The following is a 24,390-nucleotide window of genomic DNA, read 5'->3' as shown; positions in this document are numbered from 1 at the left end:
ATACAGGGCTTGTCCAACAAAATGTACCAGCTTGTAAATCCCCTGGATGAATTCAGCTAGTCTCATTGAATCATCAGATAAAAGGACACAGTTAAGTTCTGTTGACCAAGACTTACCTGAAAAGCCAGTATCCTGGAGTTCTAACCCAGTTCCTTAAAGTTGTGGGTTTTTTTGTTTGTTTGTTTGTTCGATTGTTTTATTATTATTATTATTGTTTTTTCTTCAGGTCTCTCTTACCTCTGTTATTTTCCTGTTAGGCTTGATTTCCTCCCCCCCCCCCGGATCACGTACTGAATAAAATGCCAGAATGGTTTTACAACTCAATTCTAGCTCCTGCACCCCAGCTCACCAACATTGTAACACTGATTACCACCACGTTGGTACAGTGATTGGTTCTGAGTTTTTCGTGATCCAGTGAATTAAAAGAAGATTTATCTTTCTTGGAAATCAGGTGTCCCGTTACTTCCATGGACCAGGCAGTATCTCGTAGGATCACTACTGTGAAAAAGGACTACAAGTAATCTCTTTTGCAGTGTGTCAGATGCAATCCATCAATACCTTGGGCCTTGTTAATCCTGCCAGACAGCTCCAAAGCTGTAGGACTGAGGTGAGAGCTGAAGTCTGGAAAAAAAACAGTCAATAGTTTCATCCCTTTTTTGTACTGCGTCTATGGATATCAATGTAAGTCTACAGTGGGGAACAGCCTTCTGTGGTCTGAAATGCTCTTAACTCTCAGCACACACTTCAAAATCTCTCTTATCCTATTTTTGTTTCCAGGAAGCAACAAAAAAGTTCCTAAAAACAATTCTGGAGTTGATACCCTCCTAAATGAGTTAGAGCAACAAGGTACATTTCTGTGAGAAGTGTGTGATCTATGAGTCAGACATACGCAGCTTTATTCTTTCCATCCATTTGTTCTGTCCCCAATCGATATTGATTGAAACCTGACTGCAAAAACCAAAGGAGCACAAGGACTGTGGCCCCGGCTTCTTTGCTGTGCTATACCTCTGGGGTGCAGCTTCTTGTCTGTGATAGAACATTCTTCCTTTCACCCCCTAGGTACATGGAGTTGCCTCATGAAGCAGCACCCAGAGCTGCAATTTTTGAAGTCCAGTTCTCCTTAATACCACAGCAATGACTGTCGAGGGCTTAAAATCAGGAAAGCGTGGCATCCTCTCAAGCTGCATTCACTGTCTCTCTCTGTTATTGTCTCAGACACATAGCGTTCAGTTAAAAGTGGCTAAACATTTCCTAACTAAGAGGCAGTTTAGTTTAGGGCCTTAAAAACTCCTTCAAAGAATTGTAAAAGTACTTTTGAATAAAAGCACCACAGACTGCATTAGATGCCTCTGTTTTTCAGAGAGCTGCATTTCATCAAAATGGATTTATCCTTTCCCAGCCTGAAGGAGAGAGCCCCATCTGTACTGGCCCCTTATCTATGTGTTGCTGAAAGACACCACGTTGCTTTCCGAAACCAATGTGTCTGTCTGGTTCAAAATGGAAATCCCGTACACTGTTTTTCATGGCCTTTTCTCAAAAATGACTCCTTATTTCATACAGGAAACCAGACTGCTTTTTTGGAGGGAGAGAGGAGGAACACCTCGACTGTGTTGCCATTGCACAACTGTATCTGACATGCTTTAAAAATACCTTTTCTGGAAAAGCCAGAACGCAGCCTGTAAATGCTGTGTGGCTAGTTATCAGCATCTGCAACTATAACCCATAAAGCGATGCTTTGCCACGGGCAACTGAAGACGCAACTGCAGGAAGACAGCATCACCACTAGTTATATTGCTAAAGGGGTGTGGGTGTGCAGCCCTCAGCTCCCCTGTACTTTTGGAAGACTTGCAAGCATATTTGAGCCCCAGGAGGTGGCCAGTCCCAGCCCAGAGCAGCAGAGGACAGCAAGAATGGCAGAGGACAGCAGGAATGCCAAGCTGACACTGACCAAAACACACTTTGGCCCAGGGGCAGCTGAGCTCTCCAGCTGTGATGACTGCTTAGTCCCATCTACATACCTGTCCCTCCCACAGAGTTTGTCTATAAACTTTCTTCCTATTTCCAGTAAAGGAAAAGGCTGCAGGCAGAAATACATTCATAAACATAAGCTTTAGTCTCCAAGCTCCCTCCTGAACTGACTGCTCTTATGGCTTCTGCCTGCAGGATCTCTCCTGTCCCTTCTTTTCTCTCTCTTGCCTCAAAGAAAAGCTCAGTATTTCATACTTCTGAGTTAATGAGCCAGCCTGCCTGACCTGACTGTCAGGATGAATCAGCAGGCTAGTTCTGCACCTCCATGCCTAACCGACACTCTCTCTCTCATGGATGTAGCATCGTTTAATAGTATTTTTTTTTCTGTATTAATACAGTGGCAACTCTAACATACCTTAGAAGCACGATGCAATCATTATTTTCTTAAGGTAGGTCTCATAGTCTACCTGCATCCTAGGTGTTTGTAATCATCTGGATCAACAACCGGATGATTAACATCTGGATCAACAGCTAGTGTCTGGTGGGTAACTGTTTCTGACTTTTTGCATACCTCTGTAAAATAGATCCTGGAGTGGAAGCCTATGTTCAAACAAGATTCCTAATTTAAATTTCATGTACTTTTTCTAGTAAACCTACATAAAATTAAAACTTAAATACCGACAACTCATACCCATGCCCTCACTGTAATTCAGTAAATTTTTTATATTACATAAAATTAATAACCCCATAATATGTGTGAACTGCTGAAGGCAGATCACTGAGCCAGGTAATTTAGAAATGACAAGTCCCAAATCTAAACCTGTGAATGTACCGAAATAGTTAAAAAGCTAGAGCCTCTTCTGCAACTTCAGGAATGATATTTTCCGCATTTGTTTGTTTAGTTACTTAAATTCAGTGACTAATTTATTCATAATGGAGAAATTTTTGGCTTCTGAAAAACTGGATAGCTTATTATCCCCTTACAATCCATAAATATAAATGAGGTGTAACAGGATGAGATCTGCTAGTTCTAAAATCATGAAAAACATGATGATCAGAAACTATTAATAAAATTTGTTAGTGATAGACAATACTTCTTTTATTTAGTGAACAATTATTTGTAAAACCTAACTGAATAAAAGGATGCTTTCCCTAAGTAACCAGCTGCTTAATGTGGTTTAATTTAACTAAAACAAACAATTTTATAATGTTGGGTTTGAGCTTTTAATTGAGTTGCAAATTCCACTCAACTGCATCTTGACAAGAGACACAAACAAGAGGATAATCATAATAGGGTAAACAGTGAATGTATCGTTCATCAATTTTCTAAATTACTTTTTAGTCATAAGCTGACTAAAGTTATATCAGACTACATAATGACTAAATGGATGCATATACAGATAGAACATGTTCACCTGATGAACAAAAAAAAGTACCAAATTTAGCATAAAGGTTGAATGTAGAAAATCAACATGCTCCTGTGGTTACTAATCAGGGAGGTCCAGCATTCCTTTAGGAAAGTAACTAAAAAGTAAAATTTCAAAACAAGTTTAAAACTGATATTTTAAAACTGTTTCCTCTTTGCTGATTTAAGTGCTGATTTAAAAAGGTAATAGCAAACATTCTACTCTGGTCAACTCCTGCTTTTTATTAGAAATACAGCTGCAATTGTTTTTCCGTGGCAGAATACATCACATATGAAAAGAAAATCACTTTTTTTGTGATCATTTTTGTATGTGGTAATTTCTTAAGCACAAAGAACCCTTTTACTGTGTTGGAGAAATTCTTCAGACTGGAAGTTAGTGGGGAAACATCTCCTAGGAGTGGCACCAATCCAACATGACATCATTCTGCTGTAGACTTCTTAGCTTAATTTTAAGCCAGCTTTAAGATCATTTACATGTACGTAATTCCTTAATTACCACTGAGTGCACTTTGTAACGTTAGCATAATATCCGGTAATATTATTCACATTTCTTTCACCAATACAGATGCTTAGAAATACCACAGCATATGGAAAGCTGCCAATTTCACTTGAGCCACTGAATTGTTCTGCCCGTCATTCAAGTTTCTTAGCACGCATTCATAAAATAGAGGAATTTTAATGGAACAAATTATAGCAACTTGCATAGCACTTTCTGGAAGACATTTATTAATCTCAGGTATCCCCAAGTCACCTCTGTGTGGGAACCTCTTCCACACCTTTCCTCTATTTCCCCTTGCTCTTGAGAAGTGAAAGACAACCACAGTCTTGCCATTTAAAGGCTGAAGTGACATCCCTAATGACTGTAGCCTCATATAAATCCACCTAAGAAAAACAGGGTTAACATAAATGCAAACTTACCTTCACAGCCCTGCCAAGAGACAAATTATATGGGATGAGAGGCCTATTCACATTTCAGCTTCCTTCCTCAGGACACTGAAGGGCAGAATTAAATACAATTAAATACAGCAAGGCGAGGAGTGTTCATACAAAAGGCACATAACAGCAAATACAATATATAAAAGGAGCAAATTCAGCATGCTTCACGTGGTTAAAATAAAATCCATTAGCATGTTAATGACTACAGTTCTGCTGCGCAAGGAGAGGAGGATGTCAAATGAGGAAGGTACATGTACAATATGCACAGATCCACACACTGCCTGCCCATTTGCCCCGCCATTTCCCTGGCACAGCACGGGTAGCTGCAGGGAGCATGGGGCCAAAAGCAGCAGAGCTGTGCTACTCTTAATTCTCTGTCCAAAACAGGGGCCTCACAGCCCTCAGTGCCACTGCACTCAGAGGGGTGCTGCAGGACAAACTTGTATCTGTTACTGATCCATGGGCATATTTCATTTCTCCCATAGCTAGCCAGCCTTAGAGATACACTTGCATTTTGACATCTCTCAAGAGTAGAGAGTAAAAGACAAGGCCTTAATTTGGGGGAAAACGTTTGAGAATACAATATCAAAGTGCCTCAGTATTTTTCCCATTGCTCCCAGCAAACAGTTAGGAGGGTCTCACACCGACCACATGTTGAAGAGCAGCCAGTAGACATCACTGAGGGAAAATCAGAGCATCGGTCACGAGTTTTCTCTCCTTCCGTGCCTTCTGTACACAATCTGTACTTAAACTCTTCCTCAATTACAACCATACACGTTCTAGGTACAGGCATATCTCATACATTGTAAGAGGCAGTTCCTCTCCAACAAGGACTCAAATGTAATTCACTAGAGCAAAAGGGAGAAAATTACACTCTGGATATTAACTGCTTTAATCATTTGGGACAAATTATTAACATTTAAATAATCTTGCCCTCTAGGCCATATGCAACTACACTTCAAAGCCAAGCAAACCAAAGACTGCTCCACAATTTGCATCTGAATTCAAGGAAAGAGTAGTGCATGATCTCTGCACGTCTGTGCTGCTCATATTTAATTCTTAGAGTTAAGGAAAGAGACAATTTTGTCCACATAAACTTACTGCTCTGTCTGGGTCGTAAATTAAAAGGCAGCCCCAAGTGTCCTTTACATAGCTATTTAGATGGGCCTAATAAAGACATTAATGGCTTTTGCAGTGATCTGTCTGTCTCAGTAGGGAAGAAATAGAAATGATGCTGAATATAAAGGGTTTTGATGCGATGTGGTGCTATATGTGTCACACAACCTAAGAAAAAGTTCAGGACAGGAGATCTTTTATGCAAACTACTTCATCTCTAGAAAATTCTGCTTTCATCCTCTGCCTCCTCTATCCTCCTTCCTATCCTTAGTCTTATATTTTACAGAAATCTGAATGAAAACTAGAGTATTATTCCCATAGGATGTTTCAGTATCTCAATACTTGCGTATAATACCTGGTGAGGGGACAGGATGGAAGTAAAGAATCTGACAGAGAGAGACAGAATCTTCTCAGTGGTGTCCAGTGAGAGAACAAGAGACAACTGTCACAAACTTACATACAAGAAATACTTCTTAAACATAAGCAAAAGGAAAAAAATACTCTGAGAGTGGTCAAACACTGGCACAGGTTACCCAGAGAGATTCAGGAATCCCATCCTGATGAGAAATATACTAAAAACCTAACCGGGTATGAACCTGAGCTACCTGCTTAGCTCTAGCTTGAAACCTGCTTCAGACAAGAGGCCTCCAAGGGTCCCTTTTATGCTTACCTATTCCATGATTTTGACGTTCCAGGAAGTTTCTAAGGTAACATGACAAAATATTGTACTATACGATTCACAAAGTAATCACTCCAGTGTTTTTGTACAGAAGCCTTTTAGCTTGTTCAATCTAACTCAAATGTTTATTTTCAGATCTACTCAGCATTGAATTTCATGTGCTTCCTTTACCCATAATTATCCTTGGGGTAAATTATTCCCCATTGTTACCTCCCTTCGCCAGCCTGTCGTTTACTTTGGTGTCACATGTCCTGCCAGCATGTGGCACAGCTGAACTGCAGACGAAAAGCATAAGTGATAAAATATCCAAAGTGCAATTTCAAGAGCTTGGCAAATTTTCTGTGACTCAAAAGTGAAGGTTTTGGTTTGATTCATTATTTTCCTTTGATTCGAGAAACCAAAATATTGCTGTTCATCATACAAAATGACCAAAACTAAATTATTTCATTTTTCCTGATAGAAAACAAATAATCAAACCCAACCAACAAAACAAACAAAAAGCCAACAAATTTTTGGAAGGCGTGATTCTTTCTCTTTAGCTTGCAGAAACTGAACTTTCTAAAGGAAAAAATATATCGATACAAAACTACCCATAAGCACTTGATTAACAAAGTGTAACTGAAGACTCTCTGCCTTGTGATTCACGGTCATCTTTGCTCTAGAAAAAGGGTAACTCCAAATTTGATAACTCCCACTGAGTGCTATGGAGAAAAATACTGGGAGGAGGGAGTCAATACTGCAATCCTACTGTCAACTCAAAGTGGCTGGTTACTGTTGTATGTGGCAGAAGTTAAGAGCTAATAATGCACTACATGCATCTATCCCATTTGGCAGCTTAGATGAAAAATATTTGTTCACGTACACGCTGACATAAAATCTAAGATTCAGTGGAGGATACACTTGCTAGTGAAAAATGACAACTCGAAAGGCTCCACTGCAAGGTAAGTCATCACAGACCTGCTCCCACCTCTGCTGTTTCACAGGACGCTGCTTCATCTTCTTGCTTCAATAGCACCGTGAGCCAAGCCAGCCAAAAAAAACAGTCCTGCAAAACAAAGAGAAGATGATTTTTCTAGCTGATCCTTTCCCTGAACTGCAACCACCCATTCACAATGAAGTCAGAAGGACTACAGGGCCAGGGAGAGCAAGGAGCGATGACAGTTTCAATTAGATCAACCTCGGTGACCACTAAGCAGGTCTCAGGCTCACAAGGTTGTGCACGTGTGTGAAACGGAGACCTTTATCTTTTTAAAGCAGAGAGTTGTTAATTCACGGGGCAAGTACTAGCACTTACGCTAACAGAGAGAACTGGCACCTCTCAGGAAATGAAATGATGTTTAGTTCAGCCAAGGGAGAAATTGTGGACAGGAAGATTAAATCTATATGTACCTCCTGGAAGACTTTAGAAAGAAGATGGACTATAAAAACTAACATGCCCCAAGGGGTTCCCTCTACAGCATGCAACCCAAGGTGTTAAATGCAAACAAGTCCAGGATCCCTAATGAGGTGTATGTACACCACGAAAAGCCACAGTGGGTTGGCTGGATGGTGGGGACAGACCCTTCTGACTGAATCTTGGGTGAGGCAACTTACACATTGTTCCTCTACCCTTTCTTCTAGAACTGTGTTGTTTACATTGGATCTGCACAATTTTTCCTTTCACCTTGCTTGAGTTGCGAGTGATCTCAGGGCTCCTGCACAGCAAGGTATTCTTCACCCAAAGACATGGCCAAGTCACAAACTGTGGTGCAAAATGCTTGCACGAACATCTCTGCTCCCAGACTGTTCCCCAGGGTAAGCAGAAGAAGAAAGAAGCTGCTGCTGTAGTCCTGACAGCATAGTGTGACTGCAGGCATTTTTCACATTCTCAGTGCACATTCCCTTTTTCAAATGGCAGATTCCCATAGCTTCTGTGTTCATACAGCATACACAATTTTTTTTGGAAACAGAAAAAAATCTCTAAGTACCTTAGAGAGACAAAAAATACTCAGCAATTGATCTGTTGTGACATTTATGTACACATAGTAAAGATCAGTCGACATATATTAAACATAATATACATTGTAGATATATTTTATTTCCCTGCTGTTCTTGAGGAATGAAAGTGCTTTTGAGGACAGGTGTGAGAAATGAAAAGTGCTTGGATTGTGTAGGGAAAGATGGTTCTGAATAACATTAAATTTTTAATAACTTGCGAGTTGTGTCATCAGCAGAGCAGCAGTAGATGTGAGGAAGTAGAAGAACCACATGGAAATCTCGCCACACATATCACTCCTGTTACCTTTCATTTTTTCCCCCACCAATCTTCTTGAAGGATGCTGCTGACTCCAAGTCTTCTGCTGTTGTGAGTCATGTTGTGCTGATCACCTGCCTGCACCCAGGAAATCTTGAGGCAAGAGGCTGGCTGGGAGTAAGATCTGTTTGAAGGGGAAAGCCATCCTCTCTTGTAATTATTTTTCCCCCAGCAAAGCAAGCAGAAGTAACGGTGATTTCTTTTTGGCAAAACTAACTAATTCAAAAACACACACTTTTTTTTTTTTTTTTAACTGTTTAATAATAATAAAAAATACAGTATTAGTCTGCTTCCTAGTAGAAATTAAAGCTATAATAGCTTTAGGCACTGATTATTTCTGTATAACCAGCTGCTACAGTTATCTTCTCTCATCCTGTTAGTCTAAAGAAAAAAAAAAAAAACACAAAACAACCAGCACCTATTATACACTACAGATACAGAAATTCTGCACAGCATAAGATGCAATATTCAGCTCACACAGCTGGAGTTCATTTGACCACTTGTGTGCTGAAGATCTGACTAAGCTGGCAATTGTTTAAAGACATCTTACTCAGCTGGTCAATTATTCACAGGTACAGTAGAGCAGGAAAACAGCTTCTGCTGGTGTGAAATGTGCGTCTACATCTATCAATGACTTGCTGTGAGATCTTTAGACAGCACTTCCCTTCTCCTTGACTCTGGTTTTCCTCCCACTTGCTGCTTTTTGCTTGCCCAGGTTCACGTGAGCTAAGCAGCCACCTCTTGCTGTGCAATGTGGAACACAACAGACCCTTGATCTTGGTCAGCACCTCAAAGTGCTGCTGTTCACAACAAATAGCTGCTTCTTGTGCCCTGGTGTAATCTACAATATCAATCTTGCTTTGGAGAAATGGTGCTAAGCTGGAGCTTAAGGCAACTTAACCAGTCCCTCACCCTGCCACGGCATCTCTGCACAACCTGGGGCGGTCCACCACAGGTCCAGCCCAAGAGAACAAGTGAGGAGCATCTCAGACTATGCGCTCAGTAACTCTTAAAAAAACAGAGCAGGAACCATCATCTGTCTTTCAACTCATGGCCCACTGCATTCAAACGATAGACATTGTTGTGCTGCCTTGCTTAACAAGGCTTTTATAATTTCATTAGTTTTACAGCATTCATCTTCTGCAGTGATGACAACCAAAGGCTTAGAGGCCATAGTTTGTCAAAATACCACTCTAAGTGTTTTTTGAAGGCCTGTTTTGACACACTAAGATCCCTATTTATTCACAATAATAATTTATTGCAGTCACACCTCTGCAGGAGGTGCTGTCATATTGATAGGACTGAAATCTCATATGCTTTATATTTGTTTGAAGGATTTGCAAAGGTTTTTTTTTCGTGTTTTATTTATTATTTAGGGAATGCTGTAAGCATAAATGATGCTTTACAAAATACAGTAGAAGTCAAGGTCTCTGGCACCGAAAGTCCTGTGATCTACTTCAAATACAACACATGGAACACCAGTTTAGATGCAAATATGTGTAAAGGTGTCAGTTATGTAGGAAAAACAATGTACAGATTTTCATTAAAAAGCAAAAAGGACCTAAACTCTCAAAAGACCTCCACTGATCTTTTTCCTTTGAAAATCATAAAATGATACATACTCACAATTCTGCCTTTAAACTAAACCACTAATGAAAGCTGGCAGCAAAGACCGTTTGTGCAACTTTACACTAACGGGCTAAAAGTTGAGCCTATTTAAAGGACGAAAAATCTATATGAAGGCAACAGATTTCATATTTAAGTAAAGTATAATTATAGAAACAATTAGAAAAAAACCTTCCTATACTATATATATACTATATGCAAAATTTTCAGTGGAAAGAAAAGTCTTAGAGGTTTAATTGCCTTTGTTCATATATGATAGCAAGATGTGGAAACTGCGATTCAAACTCCAGACCTCCAAAAAGCTCTCTCTTTCCTTTTACTCTCTCCAGACCCAAAATAGATATGGCAGTTAATAGGTTCTCTAGGAAGAGATCAGGATTTTGGGGTAGGCATGTGCTTCTTTTGTTCTTTGGACTTTGTTTTTCACATCACACCACAGTTTACGCTGAATGTTAATGGTGTACATACATTGCACGTTTGACCTTGAAAAACATAATTATGTGTTATATATAATATAGCATATATTATCTATACGTGTGTAATATATATACATAAATATCTATATATTACATAGATATGTTTATATATTACATATGAAAAGCCTCATCACAAGCAATGGGGGCATTGTGGCATCCTGCAGAACACAGAGGAAAAGGGAAGAGTTTGGACGGAGAAACAGTTATAACGCACTACTCTTGAAGCAGAAGAAATACAGTGTTAAACAGTCTGATATCAATAATATTGAATTAGAATTTTGGACAGTTTAATTATTTCTCAAGACTGAAAAACACATATGGCAAGAATACTAATAAATTACTCTTGTCAACATATTTTTACCTGTTGTAAGTGAAAAAAAACAACAGACATTAGCTAGAGTACCAACTGCTCTCTCCTTTCAGATAGATTGTTGAGATCCTTATTTGTTTGTATTTGGATCAAAAGGAGATTCCATGGGGAAAGGCTGAATTGTGCCTTCCCTTCTGGAGAAGATTTTCCAACATTTCATATAAAGCAGCAGGCTGTTAGGAATTAAGCTTCTGTGAGGTCCAAAGGTCACAAGGACTTCATTCAAAGTAATGGTGGATTATGGAACAATGTAGATAAAAATAAAGCCTTTCCTGCATCAGAAGCAACCATATTCTCTTTGTGTTCGCTACTGGTGCATTCTCAGTGTGTTTTACACTAGAAATATTTATTAATTCACACAGACACCAGGGACCAAATTCTGCTCATTAGGGTAGCAGAGGTGCAACATAATTCCATCGAAGTTAATCAAGCAACGATAGCTTCATACTGATATAAATACCACCTTCCTAAGAAAAACCTGTCATCGGAATGTTATCTGTTCTTCATTTTTTAATACTCAGGAACATACATAGTGAAAAAAATCTCAATCATAAAAAAGTACTAAATGCTTTAGGAGTCATTTTTGTCTCGCATCCAGCTGATTACTAATGTACAATAACATGAACATACAAAGACTTAATTCTGTTCTCATGCCACATGAGGCAATTTGTATGTAAAGGAGCCAATCTGTATGTGTTGTCTCCAAATTTTTGTTGCTAGTAATGCCAAATAGTCAGCTGCCGTGCTGTAGTACCTACTATTAGACCATAGAGGATATAGGATATGGTCTAAAAGAAGACCTGGAGTAGAGAAAGGTAAAGATATTTTCCAATATTTTCCATGTCCTTGCCAGCTTAAAAACAAAAACGGAAAAAAAAAATCATTACTAATAACTGAAGCTGAAAATATGCAATTAAATAATTAGGACAGATTATAGTGAAAATTAAAGGAACTTGAGAGATCTTTGCAAAGTACACTGCGTTAGTTAAAAATTCTAATAAAGTGTAAGCATATATTTAACAAAGCTGAGTAACTTTATTCTCTGAAAAAAAATAAAATCTTGAACGTGTACAGTGTAAGTATATTGCGAAGTATTATGGCATCACAGAATGTGTCAATTATGCTGCTTCTATGCAACATGACATTGTAATGGAAAACAAAGTCAAGTGCAATTACATGATATAGCTGGACTTCCAACTTTTTTGTGACAATAATTAGGCTGAATATAACATTGGAAACAAGGAAGGGAAGGGCATCTGAGATATTATTTCATCTTAGAGTTACTGCAACCAACTATATAAATACAGAATCATAGAATCAAGGTTGGAAAAGACCTCCATGATCATCTGGTCCAACCATCCCTCTACCATCAATATCACTCACCAAATTATGTCCCTAAGCACCAGGTCCAACCTTTCCTTAAGCACCCCAGGGATGGTGACGCCACCACCTCCTTGGGCAACCCGTTCCAATGCCTCACTAATCTTTCTGAGAAGAAATGTCTACTAATTTCCAACCTAAAACTCCCCTGGCGCAACTTGAGGCCATTCCCTCTTGTCCTGTTGTTAGTTATCTGAGAGGAGAGGCCTCAACACCAACGCCTGGGGAACACCACTCATGACTGGTAGCCAGCTGGATTTCACTCCGTTCACACTACTCTCTACGCCGGGCCATCCAGACAGTTTTGAACCCAGCAAAGAGCGTATCTGTCTGAGCCATGGGTTGCCAGCTTCTCCAGGAGAATACTGCGGGAGACTGTGTCAAAGTCTCTGCTGAAGTCTAGGTAGACTACATCAACAGCCTTTCCCTCATCCTCCAGGTGGGTCACCCAGTCATAGAAGGAGATGAGTTTGGTTAGTCAGGACTTGCTTTTCATGAACCCATGATGACTGGGCCTGATCCCCCCATTGTCCCGCACATGCTGTGTGAATGCATTCAAGATGAACTGTTCCATCACCTTTCCTGGCACCGAGGTCAGGCTGACAGGCATGTCGTTCCAAAGGTCCTCCTTACAACGCTTCTTATAGATGGGCGTCATGTTAGCAAGTCTCCAGTCATCTGGGACCTCTCTGGATGAACATGACCACTGATAGATGATGGAGAGCAGCGCAGCAATCACATCTACCAGCTCCCTCAGCACCCTCGGGTGGACCCCATCTGGCCCCATGGACTTGTGACAGCCCAGGTGGAGCAGCAAGTCTCTAACTGTTTCCACCTGAAACATGGGGGGTTTCTTCTGCTCCCTATCCCAGACTTCCAGGTTGGGAGGTTGAGTACCCTAAGGATAAGTGATCTGGCTAGTAAAGACAGATAAATACAATGTTCCCTTTAGCATTTGTTCATCATTATTAAAAAGGTGGCCAGTGCCAGAAAAGTAGTAAGATTAGATGTAGCTGCATTTTACCTACGCAATATTTTTACATGATCCTATAAAACATCACTTTTCTTGGTATAGATCTGAGAAGACACTGATGTGTGCTCCTGGCTGTGGAAACGATTTTAATACATTTGTCTGAAACTTTTCACGTTTGCAATTTCACCCATACTCATTTGCTTTGCTGGATTGGAACCATTTACACAGAAAACTACCTGTTTACTTTGAAACGGCTGTCTGATCAAGGGAATACTAATGTGCCAGATCTCTATAACAAAATCTGGATGAAAAAGATCTAAATCTCATGCATGATATTAGATGCACTCCCCAGGAATAGGGACTAGTCCTAAGAAAGAATCCTAAGAAAGGTATCATTCCTCTGATCTTGTACCATTTTAAAAGAGTAATCATTTATTCCTGATATGAGTTTTCTGCCTCCCTGCTAAGTTGTTATCACCCATTTCTCACTCTCTAATCCTCAATTTTCTTAATAACCTTTTGTGAGAAACTTTGCCTTGTCTTAATGCCATCTTTTTCATCTGCCCAATTAAGAGCAAATTACCAGATTTAATCACATATTACTCACATTAGGCAGATTTGGATATCATTTACAGGGATCCCAATCAAATCTAAAAACCTTACCAAAAGCAATGGACTTAGGATTTTTGTACGTGATAATGAATGAGGCCACAGGCAGTACTGACTTGGTATGGAACAGCAGTAGGCACTGGCTGGTGTCAACTTTCCCGATGCTTTCAGCTTCTGACCTTGTTTGTCCTATTGCATTTTGACTGGCTGGCCATTTCAGGGCTTCTGCAGTTAATGAGGTTGCTAAATAGCAGGAGGTTATGGAAAGCTGATGATTTTTGAGAATTTCAGACTTTGGAAAAATGTTCTAAATTTAAGAGACAGCTTAAACTTCTGGGAAAAAGTTAGTAACCAGAAACACTCAGGTTGAACCATGACCTGCACAACTCATTCCTTTTGTCACCTCTTCAAGTTTCATCACTGAAATTACAGGAAGAAAGGTTTCATCAAATTCTGCTGCTCACAGCAAATGGTTTTAAAGGCACAGAAATAGTGCTAGGAGAATTCCACTCTCAAGTCTATAAGTGTAATGAGAAAATCAAACCAGTAAAAAGTTTCTAATCTTAACCATAAGATCTAAGGACTGACTTTTTGCCCCTTTATTTCCTCCTGGAAGACAGAAAAATGCTGAAAACAATTTTCCAGCATCTTCAAAAGATTGAGTTTGTTCACTTCTTAATCTTTCTTGGGTAACTGAAGGATAAACTACATTCTCTGTATCAAGCTTTTGCATCTTAAAGAACTGTATATAGATTTTTAAAAGGAGTCTTATAGATACCATGTTGAAAATTATTTCTCATGAAGTTTTAATTTCCCTTTTAAAAATAACTTCAGTAATGACATCATTACTGTACTGTTAGACATAAAGTGTTTTATCTTTTATCCTGGTAGCATGTCCCACCACTGTGTAAAATCTAAAATTAAAGACAAAGCAATTTCAGAGCATTTTATCCATGTACTCCTCTTCTCCCTACAGAGGTTCTGAGAGAACAACATCAGTAAGAATTCTCCTGGACAATTTTCAAATGTTATTACATTTTACCATTTCTGTGTACATTTCGAGCAATTACAATGTTAACAGAAATGGAGCGCACAAACCTCATGTATCTGGTGAGAATACCCTCACCAATCTTGAGCAATTCTGTACATAGAGTGCATGTTCACTGTCCTTGAGTTGCTAAATCTAACTGAAGGTCTGTATTTTAATCAGCTTCTAGTTAGTTTTGATACATCACAGCAAATCAGCTGGTACCAAAACACTACATTAAACTACGTTTTTAGCAGTTCTGCTTCCTGAAACAGAAGATACCAGTGTGAGATCGGATTTTTATTCTAAATTTAGACACTCTCATCATTGTATTGTAGTCTGTGATTAAAGATTTAGCTTATGTATTTTGTCTTGGCTTTTATACAGCAGCTTCCACTAGAGTTATAGAGGACACGAATTCTTGCCCACTAAGAGCAAAGCCTTTATCTCTCAGACGAACAGATTGGAAAACGGACCAAAGGGTAGCTGACCTCTGTGATTATATCAATCACTACATCAATACCAAAGGGGAAATCAATTGACTACGTTAAAATAAAGCTGATTTTTTTGTTCATTTTCTCAGAAAGTTTATACAAGTTGATTATTTGTATGTATTTTATTTGAATTTTACTATTCTTGAAGAGCTCACCTAGAGCTTCCTAGAACTAGAAGAAGGCTTTTCTGCTGATTTTTTCTAACATAGACAAGTCATGAGCTACTGGAAGCTTCTCTCATTATATTCTCATGAAATTTCCATCTCAGTTTCCAATCTAAATAATTTTGGACAAGTTCAAATGCATTAGCTTAGATATGATAAAGCATATAAGTAGGTATTTTAACCTTCTGATTGAAATGACCTAGACCTCCTAAAAACACAAATTAAAAATTTGATAAAACTGTCACAGTTCATCTTCCTGAAGCAAGCGCTTTTACTTTTCCTCAGTAAACTGCCTGGATTTTTATGATGCATTATTCAAGATTCAAGATCACTTCCAGTTCTCATAGACGTCATATTTATTAAATACATGAAGAGTGCAGAAATATTATTTTCCAGCATTGTCCTTCCCTACCTTCAGCAAGCTCTATAGATTGACTGTCCATGTTTTCCCTGCCCTGCTGCATCCCCCAACTCATTCCTATCAACATAGATTTCTTAACTAACTTTAGCAGAAGCAATACTGAGTCTTAGTTTGAGGCACAGCTACACATACACAAAGATCCCCCAACTGATATATATCAAATGTGTAAATGTTGTAAAATAATTAAGATTAATGATAGAGAGATCTAAAAGAAAAAGGAAAAAAATACTGCTTGAGCTTTTCAATATTTACATCAAAACTAAATGGACTATGCAATATGAAGAGAAATAATGTGTGTGTGCATGTCTCAAAAAGTCTTTGAAATGTTTGTAGCAAGACCTTGCAAAGGGGATCAATATGAAGCAGGAAGGATGGAGTATTTAGTTCTATGAAAGCTTTAAGTTGATAATCCATTTGTAGGAAAAGCATGTTTAAGCTTTTAATTATGTAGCCCTCCTCTCCTGCTGTGTAGGACTCAGGTGCCATCTGCCCATACCCCAAATGGGCAGAAACAGTACAAACCTAGAAAAACCTCTGGATTCCTGGGAATTTGTATTCTGCATGTCAGACTTCCTGTATTGCTTCATATATATCCTTACAGAAAGCACACTTCAGGGTTTGGGGATTTCACTTAAGAACATTGCGGTATTCTTTATAAATAACTTTTTCCTTCAGACCCTGGTGTAAATCTTCTGTGTTTTAAAAGCTGCCAGAAGCCAAAGTAGCTGAGGGCTTTCATGTTTGTACATGGCTAGAAAACCCAAGTTGCAAGACTGGTCTTCTGCCATTTCTGCTTACTTTAATGAGAAAACAAAAACCCACCCAGCTAGCTAGCAGAATTTTTCCATTTCTTCCAGATTACCATGCTTTGCTTCTCTTTCCTGCCCAGCTTTTCCTGAAAGTCAGTGGGCCTTGTTGAACTTTAAGCCTTCACAAGACTGTTTCTAAGCAGTCTGTCAGCATTTCCCCCTTTACCTGCCCTGCACTGGAACAGCGGATGCACACAGATCTGCTGCAGCCTTCATCTTCATTGCTTCTGCCTGACTAACAACCTTTCCCATCACAGACTTCTTTAACAAAACATATTGCATTTACTTAACTTCTTTTTGAAAAAAATAATAAATAAAATAAAAATAAAAAGCCTGTAAGCAGGCTGGGATTTTTTCCTGTCAAGACTTTCCACCTCACACACAGAAATAGAACACACAGCACTTTGAAAATTTCAGTCCCACTGGGATTTAGGATAAGCCAAACAGACCAAAACATTTTTCTTCCGTTTTCACAAAGGAAAATTGAAACAAAATTTATGATCTTTCTAAAATTGAAACATTTTTATTTTTCCAGCCTAAGTGAACAGTTTTGTCTGGCATCAATTCAGTGATGATCTGTCTGCCTGTGGAGTTATAGCTTCTCCTGAGAGCAGCAGGCCTGTTATCTAGGGTATGTATTCTTTACCTTAGGTAGGGCTTCCTATTTGGGCTATTACTTCTAAGATAAACAGCACTGTCCCATCTGCCCACTGCACTAATTCAAATATTTTAATTATAAAATTATTCAAACCAGCTTTTAGTGATATTCAGTCCAATAAAATACTGTAAAACATCATTATCACAGTTTAGAAATTAAATAGCAGTAGAGAGGCCTGTTTTTAGACTGTTAAGCCAGCACAGTTGCAGCTTACGATCATTATGTTTCCCCTAAAAATAGGAAGGATATAGACACATATAGATATATGTGAGGGTAAATGGTCCTTACATCAAAAAATTTCCAATAAATTTCCTGTCTCTGTGACAGGCCTTGAATGTTTTCTTAGGCAATCTGTTGATCTTGCCAGCTCGTACAACAAGATCTGCATTGTAGTTGTTATTTACTAAAAGCTTTCTTCAACTTCTGAGTTACACAAATGTCTGTATATCTTTCGACCATCGTAGTTTTCCTGGTATTCATATGAAAGGGAATATTGATGAGTCCATGGAGAAATGAAGCATCTGTTGTTCCATATAAGTACCTGATTTGAGGATATGCTTTTTCATGAGCTTGACAGTAAAATGTTATAGCTTACATTTTTTAGGATAACTGAGAAGCTGTGGAAGCTCTCAACCTGTAGAAACACAAAGTTCTATCAGGTTGCTTGCCCAGGAGAGCCCAGCTCATGAAACAGTGCTGAGCCTGCCAAGACTGAGTGCATTAGGGAACTTCACGGTGAAGGATTGCTTCCTACTACTCCATGCAATGGTTCTGGGTAAGAAACACCTCAGAAAATATATTAAGTATTTGTAAATATATCAACAATCTGGCAAGCTTAACACTGCTTTAGAGATAATCACAATATATTTAATTGCAACATTTAATTTAAATTAATAAAAATAAGGAAAAATACATTTTATTTATGAATATTTATCCAATAGGTTATCCAGACATCTACCTGACCTGCCTTGAATGAAACTACCACTAGCTGGGCAGCATACAATATTTCAGTAATTCTCGTAGGGACCATTCCTTTTACAGAGACACTTCCCAGAAAGTCTGAGCAGTCAGTCTGACTTTGGTTGAAAGCAGCTTCAAATACAAGGTCTGCAAGGTAAGTAATAATCACTTGTCAATAAACATCAGAAATAAGTATCAACCTGGTGCAGAGGGCCATCTCTCCAGAAGGCAATTTATAGTCTCTCTGATGCAATCACAAACAATTATACAACAGAAGTATAGTTTCATGCCACTTCCATTCAAATGTTTGTTTTCTTTTAAACCATAGGGTAAACTTTTGTTTCTCTTTCAAATAATTTAACACCAAAAGCCAGTGTTAGCCCAAGGGATTCTGTGGAAGAATCAGGCATGCTCCCTAATATTTTGCATAGCACCTTTCATACCAAAGGACATACAAAGGAAAAACACTGAGTATTAGTAATTGTCAGTTATGTATAAACTGCACAAGATACTTTGCATATAAGGGGCCATGACTTCCCACTGTGCAGAGGAGAGGCATCATATTTTCAGGGTTAAACAAATCTTTCCATGTTAGCCAGGCAGCTACACTGAGTGGCAGATGGAAATGGAAGGAGCTGGGTGACCCTTCACTTTTTTGTCCTCCACTTGCTTAAGAATTTTTAATTTCCATTTCTACAAGCCATGTGAAAAGAAGATTGGGCACTCTTTACTTCCACTGATCATATCACATACCCACAAAATGCAAGTATGGAGCACAGGTGGGAACAAGGTATCACCAAGAGATACCGAAATTTATGATCAACACTGAGAAGTATGCTGGATGCATATCTGATTTGGTTTCTGTTCAAATCTCACCTGGTCTCTACCTTAATGTGTCCCCAGCAAGGAGAAACTGTTATTATTTCACATCCTGGTTCCATTCCACTCCCTCACAAAAATCCATTTTGAAGCAAATACTACAGGGTGGTATTTAAGGTTTACAACTACATATATTTATGCAGATGGCAAACGCATTTGTTAGGTCTTTAAAAACACCTTCACGTCTAAACATCTTCTGAATCAAAATGAACTGGCAGTCAGGGAATTAAAAAAATCCTCTTTTCTCTTCACACTTAAAAGCATAAAAATTAGAAACTGGGCAAAATATTTTTCTCTTGATTATTTTTTCAGGAGTGGAATAAAAAACTGGGTGACCAAACTCTCCCAGAAAAGCACTTAGGTGATCACCCACCTAATGGAAAATCTGGATTCAACTTTCACAGTGTATTGAAGCTGTTTGAGCTTCACCTTCCACCTTCCAAGAGAGTATGCTGTCTGATAGATAACCTGTGGATATGGAATTATTTTTCAGTCTCCTATCTGATAGACATCAAATGTACGTGTCAATATGAGAAAGAATGATTCTCTCTCTCAGCTTGGTTAGTATGCTCACTGCATAAGTAAGAACATTGATTTTGGGGTGTTTCTTTTTGTCAAGTGGAGGAAGGATGAGCCTCAGCAAGGCAGAATGAGAGAGGGGCAATGTCCCCTGAATGCCCCACAGACTCTCTCAGGAACACTCAAAGCCTGCAGGAGAAAGGGAATGGTGAACCAAGAAGTCTTCTTCCAATTATGAGCAATTTCTTGGTGTAAAAGGGCAATGGCAACTACCGAATTCAAGCCGTTTGCTGCATTCCTTACAAGAATATAAAAATATAATAAATGTTTTGATTCATGGGAAATTGAGGACTTTGACAGAAAATGAAAGTTTGTAACATTTTGTCTTTGTAAGAAAAAAATGAAAACTTTTCTATTTGACTTAAGCATAACAAATTGCCCTTTTTTTTTTGACAGATGAACTAAGAAATCAACTACTATTCACTGTATTGTACAGTGTATAGTACACTGTTGCACTACTCTAAATATCTTTTAAGTTATGGCATTTAGTTCCTAAGGTAGGCTTCCAGAAACAGGAGGTTGTATTTTCCTTTCTAGGTCAATAAAATCTCAAGGGAAAACAGAATGTTTTATGTGACAGAAATTCCCAGACTGAAATCCCTAGGCCTTTCCATTAATTTATCAACCAAGCAGAATTTATGAGGTATCTAAATTGGAAATGAGATGTGTATCTTAATGGTCTGTCCCCCCAGTAAGCAAATGAATAAATAAATAAATCACACTATCATTGTGGACAAAATGCAAAGTTACTTGCATCTTTCTATTCAAGCTTTAAACATTTGCAAATCAGTATGTGAAAACAATGAAAAGAAGGACGATAGAAAATGTGTCATAAGTCCGTGATGCAAAGTGCAAGAAAAAAAATGACATGGATAAAATACATTTTCACTAAGAAAATACAGATTTTACAACCCCCTGTACTGCTGTGACTGAAGATGCAGAGAATATTACCAGCAGGTATAGCATCTTCTACATTGCAAAAGCAATGTGACTCATTGTCATGGGACTGCCACGTCAAAATGTCTTTGTACATTAAGATTTTTATGAAAACAATTAATGAATGAATGCTAAAATTGAAGCCTCAGGTTTACAACGACATGCATGATCAAAATAACCAAAATAAAAGGATTGCAGTGATATGTAGCAGGAAACCATTTCCATCCCCATAACTCAGAAAAATAAAGACACTTTCTACTTTTATATGAGTTGCTATTCCAAAAGACTTGCTGTGTTTTTTGTCTAATGCTGACTTTCTAGGACCAAAATCTTTAACACTATAGTTGACCAAATGTAAATACATTTCCATAACTAGACTGATTGGAACCTGTTAAAAATTGACCTCTGACCTCCGCTTATGAAAAATGGACATGCTTGATTGCTCCACACCGACACAGAGCATGTTCAATTAATGCTTACATTATTAGGATTGTGCTAACAACACAAATGGAAATTAAACCTTTTCACCATCCATCTGCATCTGAACATTTGTAAATTGAAATAAGTGTAGGAGAGCTGCACTCAATCAATTTCAGCTCAAGTCCCTGACCCGATTATGTTATGCATGTCAATATACATTCTCTTAATTAAATGCGGTTCAGTGAACATTAGTGTTAAGAAAAGGGGAGACCATGGTCTGCTTATTGCTACCCAAGACATTACCAGGAAAACAACAGAAAGTAAATTAATGGGAAAACATCAGCTAAAGACAAAGCTGTTGCGTTATGTTATTATAATGCTCTCCTATGCTGAGAACCAAAGCAAGTAACTAAAAGTGTCATCATTTTTCCCTTGATGGCCAACTGTGGAGTTTAACAACTACACAAAAAGGCATAGCATCTCTGAGGAAAAACAAATGCTACACTTAGCTGTGTATCACCAATCATTTGCTGTTGCAGGCAACAGGAAGGCACCTGCTGGAAAACTGCAATTTAAGAATGAAAGAATAGCAATGAACCCGAGGCTTCCTGCCACCTCTCAGCTGTCTCCATTTCACATCAGCCTGATGCGGTTTCTGCACAACACAGCAGGCTTCATGCTTTGGTTTGCTTTTAATTTTTTGCTTTTGTTCTTCTCAATTTTCCTGTCCCCTATCTACCTCTTCCCTACCTAGTCTGCCACAGAGACACCCACTCAAGCCATTCCATGGAGCTGTTGCCACACACAACACATAAAAGGTTTCCATAGGGGAAAATTTTTTTCAGTATGGTTTGGTAATGGAAGGTTCCACACAAAGACCAAGTTTGCAAGGCTGTAAAGGGCTGATAATGATGTCAGAGGGCATTAATTAAGTTTCTTACCAAGATAGCATTTTATTCAGGGTATTGCAGATCCTTGGAGGAAAAGAGGTGATGGACCGGAAGTCACTGAGCACTAACATAGAGACTGATTCATGAGGGAAAAATGTCTACAGTTGGTTTGTTTTATTTTTACAGTATCTTCTCTTTAAAAGTTAGGCTATGGAGTACACAGCAGTTATGATTCAGAAGGAATAAAACATCCTCTGGTGTGCTAATGAGCATGGGTTGCAGTGCACAGATGGGAGTTGGATGATCTCAAATATCTTTTCCCACCATAGATGGATTCATGTGGTAGGAAGCCTCTCATTTTAGCCCATTGTGACAAGATAATCAGTTTTGGACCTGGGAATAATATTGAGAAAAAGACCATTCAAGTTCACCTTTATGTACAAAAGAAAATTAAAACAAACAAATCAAACATGTTGAAACAAGCTATTTGGAGCAGCTTACGTTGGAACACAAATCGGACAGCATCATGTTGTGGCAATGGCAGTTAGGCTTGCAGAGATAAATATGATGACAGTTCTCCATCTTACCTGCCAGAAAGCCTGCCAAATCCTACTAACTCTCTCTGCCCCCTCTCCCCCAGGCTCCTCCAATCTAACATCCCTGAAGTCCAAAGAGATTAGAGAGGTTTCAATTGCATCTACTGAAGCACATAAATTTTTGTCTTATTTAGCTTTTTTCTCCTGTTCATGAGTGGTCTTTGGTCTACAGTTGTTTCATATTTATTTGCTCAATAATTTCTGAAAACACACATATATATATAAATATTTCTGAAAACACTGAGATTTTTCACACATAATATAGTGTGAATTTCACTGAATACCAAAAATTCAACACTATTTGCTTCTGAATGAAACTCAGAAAGGTGGTCCCAGTCCCAACTGGACACAGGTGCAAAAACAATACATGGCCAAGAAAACACAATATTATCTGCAAAAGAAAAGCCACCGGCAGTAGAAAGTAAATGAGTAAAGCTTAGGGTTTACTTATTTGCAATACAGAACTGTGTGAACTGAAAGCATGAGCAAATAAATGGGAAAATAAAAACTTCATTAAACTATCATGGGAAAACAGTTTCCCATTTGGTTTAACAATGACGGATAATTTTTATTCTCATAGTGTAAGATGGGGACTAAAGGAGAAGGAAATAAGTTTCTATTTTCATCAATGCATATTTGTCTAAGTAAACTCCTTTACTGAAGCATGTCAAGACCACAAAATAGCAGATATGCAAACAGAGATCTGAAAAACTCTGTTCTGGCTAATTTGGCTACTATAGGTTGGAGAAAAATTGGGTCTTCAACCTTATTTCTCTGTAGTTGAGGAATCTGGTGGAAAGATTGGCTAACATGAGTAAACCTTCATGTTTGTACCCTGGCCCCTTAACTGCACTGAGGAAAATATTACTGAAAAATTATCTAAATCTTCACGAGTATCTCCTTTTACAGGAAAGCCACACACCTCTGAGGATTTCATGATGACCTATATTTTCCAGCAGCACAACTCTTCATTATGATATAGTATTTATTTTCATTTTCATTCAAGGGCTTTCTGGGTGGAGGGCTAGGGAGGGCCAGAAGGGTCATAATAGAGACATTCAAGGTAATTTTGTTACATACGAGTTCTGCTGGGTCTGTGTTCTCACATTTCAGGTTGTCTCAGTGTAGGTGGCTCAGGAAAGCAGCTATATACATTCCTGCCCCCCTGTACTGTCATTAGCCTTTGGGTCTTTGGTCTTGCCAGGGGCAAAAGAATCATCAGCCAATATTAAGTATGGACTACATAACCAGCAAAAGATAGGAAAAAGCCATATATTCGACCTTCAGTAGTCAGACAAGCAACTGACACATATAATTTGTCCCTAGTTCTCAGGCTACAAAATTATGTTTAACATTATGTTAGGTCATATGACTTCACGTGTAAGCCATCTAGGTTTTCTACTACATTCTTCATATTAAATCCAGAACATCTACTTCTCAATCTTCTAACACGACCTATTTTTCCACATAAAACAAACCTTTTGGCAAGACAGTCAATTAAGAGTGATAAGGTACTTCAGCCTTTCCTGATGTTGCCAACCAGAATGCTAATTAAAGCTATTTCTGGCAATAGCATTTTTTTTTGTTGTTGTTGTTCTTCCTTTCTCTCTTTCTTCTAGTCAGTCAGTGTCAACATTTAGTCACATAAAACCCAGACTAAATGTAAACACTCTTACTCCAATGCTAACATAGAGGCCCTCTTCCA

At 38.5% G+C, this 24,390-nt stretch overlaps 1 long non-coding RNA gene across 1 annotated transcript in view; it reads right to left on the bottom strand.

The window, feature by feature from the left end:
- Nucleotides 1–24,390, bottom strand: part of LOC308191883 — a 352,338-nt gene that overhangs the window by 26,604 nt on the left and 301,344 nt on the right. Inside the window, exons 10-12 of the long non-coding RNA XR_013948336.1 lie at nucleotides 8,407–8,542; nucleotides 7,083–7,170; nucleotides 4,313–4,387 (exon numbers count right to left, since the gene is read on the bottom strand). This is a non-coding gene — a long non-coding RNA (uncharacterized lncRNA). The remainder of the gene's footprint in view (nucleotides 1–4,312; nucleotides 4,388–7,082; nucleotides 7,171–8,406; nucleotides 8,543–24,390) is intronic.

This window comes from Anser brachyrhynchus, assembly GCF_964034855.1.
Source record: "Anser brachyrhynchus genome assembly, chromosome: 3".
Lineage (NCBI taxonomy): Eukaryota > Metazoa > Chordata > Aves > Anseriformes > Anatidae > Anser > Anser brachyrhynchus.
This window is presented reverse-complemented; position numbering and strand designations above follow the sequence as displayed.